Consider the following 4,630-nt stretch of genomic DNA (forward strand, 5'->3'; position numbering starts at 1 on the left):
GGCCTCCTCCAGTATTTCTTTTCTCCAGTATTTTTAATATATTCCAAAATAAGTCTCTTTAAAATTTCAGCTCATTTGGAGATGTGCAGAATAGGTATCTCTGACGTAGCTTTTTCAGGTCCAGAATTCCAGCTGCCGGTATTCTCCCTCTTTGTGTAAACCTTGCATATTATGAGAGAAAAGGCATTAGAATTAGTCCACAAAGTGTTATAATGCATAAAAACGCTATAAATAATAGTAGGAAACATGATGCAAAATGGACGTATCAACTCCCCAAGCATAGACCTCGCTTATCCTCAAGCGAAAGCCGATATCTAAAGTCATGTCCACATGTTTAGAGAGAGAGAGAGAGAGAGAGAGAGAGAGAGAGAGAGAGAAGTGTCGATAAAAACAAAATGAAGACAGAGTAGCTTCAAGCTTATTATTATAAAAACAATAGACTTTATCATTCATGAGCAAGTAACAATTCATTACAACATCGATGTATAAAGCATAAACTTTCTTGAAAACTAAGAAAGTATGTTCTTAGTCAACTTTGCAATTGCAATTCATCTTATTTTCAGTAAGGGTCTCGTATCGGAGCCTTTTGGCAAGTCCACATACTCAACCATCATTTAGTCTTCTATGATTGCTAACACTCACAACATATATATGGAGCAAAAAATTCAGCCGGACACATAGAAAGATAGGGGCTTATAGTTTCGCTTCCCAACTTATTCACCTCAAGGGTGATGTCAACAATGATAACTCATGATCACTCCTATCTAATCGGATATATGTGCCAAGATCTTTCCCCACCACATGGTGCTTGCAAAAGAGAAAATAAAAAGGAATAGAGGAGAATACTTTGACTCTTGCATAAAAATTAAATACATAAAATTAAAAGATAGGCCGTTCACAGAGGGAAGACGAGGTTGTCATGTGCTTTTTTGGTTTTGTATGCACAATCTCTTAATGCAAAAGAACGTCACGTTATATTTCCACTTATGATAGCAACCTTTATTATACAGTCTGTCACTTTTATTTCTTTGCCATCACAAGTTCGTACAATGCCTATTTTCCCTTACACTAAAAGATCAAACATATTTAGAATAAAATTTTATTGCCGTATGCACCGATGACAACTTACTTGAAGGATCTTACTCAATTCATAGGTAGGTATGGTGGAATATCAAAACATGAATTTGGGTTTAAGGTTTTTGGATGCACAAGTAGTATCTCTACTTAGTGTGGATTTTTGGCTAGCAAAGATATTGGGCAAGCACCACATGTTGGAGGATCTATGAAAATATAACTTCTATGTGAATATGAACAAACAAAAATCATTATGTTGTCTTCCTTGTCCAACGTCAACAATTTGGCATAAGATATTTAATGGGGGCTCACAATCGTAAAATATGTCCAAGATGGTATATTTGTATGTGAACCTTCTCTTCCCTTATTAATTCTTTCATAAATTGCATCATTGACCAATGCTATGTTTGTCAAAATTCAATAATTTTACCACTTAGACTTTTCCTTATGTGATGTCATCACTAGTGTAGAAAAGCCTAGCTATGGGGTGCCAAAAATAACCTTGGTGGCGTGGACACCTGACGCCACCAATATGGTGCCAGTGTTAAAAAATTAGCGTTGGCGCTGGCACCTATGCCATTAGTATTTTGGAAAGTAATTGTGTGCCGTGTGGTCAACGCTAGCAGTATTAGCAATCAGTTGTGACGTTCCAGGTTTTCGCGACGCCAGTAACTTGATTTTCAGATTTGAAATAAAAGCTGTACAATAGTGATTTCAGCCAAAATGACAGCATAATCCAGTTTAAGAACAGTCAATAAATCAACTATAAATAGACGCAATGACAACATTTAAGTTCAATAAATATAGGTGGTAATAACATGATATCTTCCATGCATGCCAACTAGCTAACTATGACTTTTCGGCGGGCGGAGTTAGGGTCATAGTCCAAAGTAAGCGAACCATCATTGCTGCCAGTAGGCTTGTAGTAGACCATGATCTCATCACGATTGTAGTCGAGGTAGAACGCGACTCTCTCCCTAGCTTCCATCTCGTAAGCATTTGCAAGGGATTTCCAACCAGGGCAACCGAAGTAGGTGTGGTTGCCTTGTTGGTGACAACACAATTGAATTGTTGGGCCGTCAGCATCTTGATGATGGTGCATTGTAATGTGATGGTTGCATCAACTGGAACTCTAAACTTCTCTAAGAACTCATGCCTTGCCCTGCAAGGAATGACCTAAGCAAAATTGAAAGAAAGAAGTAACTAGCTAGTTAGACAATTTTGGGCACAACCGTATACATCATATGAAACTCAATAAAAACATGTTCAACAAAAATATACCGTCCTAGTGAGGAAGTCATTTTGTAGAACTATGAAGAACTTATTATCCCTTTGGCATCTCACTGAACCACAGGTCTCACATGGGGCATCCATTTGCTGCTTTCATGAAGTTGAGAAAAATAAGCACACATAACAGATGCACATAGATATAATGCAACATAAGCAATTAGTACGAACCAACGCTATCCGCCCATCTAGTTATTAACACATACATACTTGTAATTAAACACTTCTACAAACCATGCGTAGTTCAAACATAAAACATGCATAAAGTTAAACAATTCATATGAAATAGGTAGCGTGCGCTAAGCTAGTGGCCAGAGGGACCGACCTCCTGGTCATGCCTAGTGGACCTACGACGACACCCCTGTTGACACTCCTCCTCACTCTCCAAGGCATACCAGTCTATGGGATCCTCCTCGTGCTCTTCATGGCCGCATACTGAAGTAACATCATCTTGTTGGCCTCCGCAAGTTTGTCATCTCTCGCAAGCTCGCTCACCAATGGGTCGAAGAACTGCATCTCGGGCTCTTTGTTCTCCTTCTCCTAAATCCTAGTGCATATCCTCATGTCCTCAGGCGCGAGGAACATCACAAACTCATGACACTCAAGGATGTTCAGATTCGCCCCTTGTTGAAAGAACTCTATTTCCATGGCATCATAAGAGCGCGTCACTATCTCCGGGGTGTCCCAATGACCAAGTTCGTGGACGATATTGTCCTTCCTAATGGTGGCATAGTATTTATTTCCCTTCTGTCACACACCACGAAACTTCAGAGCCATCTGTGATGATGCATATATAACTAACAAGTTAGTAAAAAATGGGCATATTAACGAGTACCTACAAAAGCTACAATGCATAAAACATACACTACAGCTACACTAATTAAAATCATAGTCTACAACTACACTAAATTCTTTCACCACAAGTACAATACATGAACTACAATAAAAGTACGCCATCTAAAATCATAGTCTACAACTACACTAAATTATTTCACCACAAGTACACTACAAATAACTATAATAAAAATACACTATCTAAAATCATAGTCTACGACTACACTAAATTCTTTCACCACAAGTACACTACCTAGAACTACAATAAAAATACACTATCTAAAATCATAGTCTGCAACTACACTACATTCTTTCACCACAAGTACACTACTAGAAGTACAATAAAATTACACTATCTAAAATCATAGTCTACAAATCTTATAATACAATCTTTAAAATTTTATACTACTCTTACACTAAAATTTTATACTACTTGTACACACAAAATTCGACATTGTTATACACCACTATTACACCGAACTAAGTATAACTCACCCGTGGCGGTGGTAGATGGCGACGAGGCATTGCGAGGCGCGACGGGGGCGGGGGAGGTGGCCGGGGTGGACGCGGAGGCGATGTGGGCGACGACTGTGGAGGCAGAGGCGACAGCGACGGGGGCTTCGACGGAGGCGACGATTATGGGGACAGAGGCGACGTCGAAAGCGGCGGTGGAGGCGAAAGCGACGGCGATGGCGATGTGGGCTTCAGCGGGGTATTTAATGGGGAATGAATGAAGACAGATCAATGGTTGTGTGTGTGTGGGGTGTTTTTTAGTCAAATCGTTCGGGGACGGCAGGGTAATTGCTGGCATTGGCCTACGTGTCCAATGCCATTGCTGTTATGTTGTTAATTTTCCGTAATTTTTCTTTTTTTACTTTTATGTGTTACACATATTGTTTTTTTCATGTAGATGTTTATTTTATTATTTATTGTTTTATTTTTCTATTATTTATTATATTGTTATTTTTATTAATTTTTTGGTGTAAATGTGGCACCATACAAGGCAAACCAATAATTAGAACACCAACATCGATCTCATTAATCTAGCCTAGATACATAATAGTTGAAGGATGAAAATAATAATAAATAAATAAAACTTCTGGTACTACACACTCTTGATCTAGACTAAGAACATCATTAGTGTATGATTCCCACGAGAAAAAAAGATGCCACCAATCCATCAGGGAGAACGAGGCCAAGCATAACACCAGCTAAAAGGGCGAAGCATCTTGAATTTTTGGATTTGACCGCGCATCACATCAGCCTTCAGCTGCATCTCATCTATCTATTGCCTTAGTTCACCAATGGAGTACTCGAGCAACTCGCTCATGTAATTCTGCAAGAGATCAACCCATATCCATGTGTAGCAATCTTCTATCCCTAATGCCTGTGGATCACAATATACACACACATATATTAATGATTGCGACACTAT

The sequence above is a fragment of the Triticum dicoccoides genome, chromosome 4B (assembly GCF_002162155.2).
Source record: "Triticum dicoccoides isolate Atlit2015 ecotype Zavitan chromosome 4B, WEW_v2.0, whole genome shotgun sequence".
In the NCBI taxonomy this organism is placed as follows: domain Eukaryota; kingdom Viridiplantae; phylum Streptophyta; class Magnoliopsida; order Poales; family Poaceae; genus Triticum; species Triticum dicoccoides.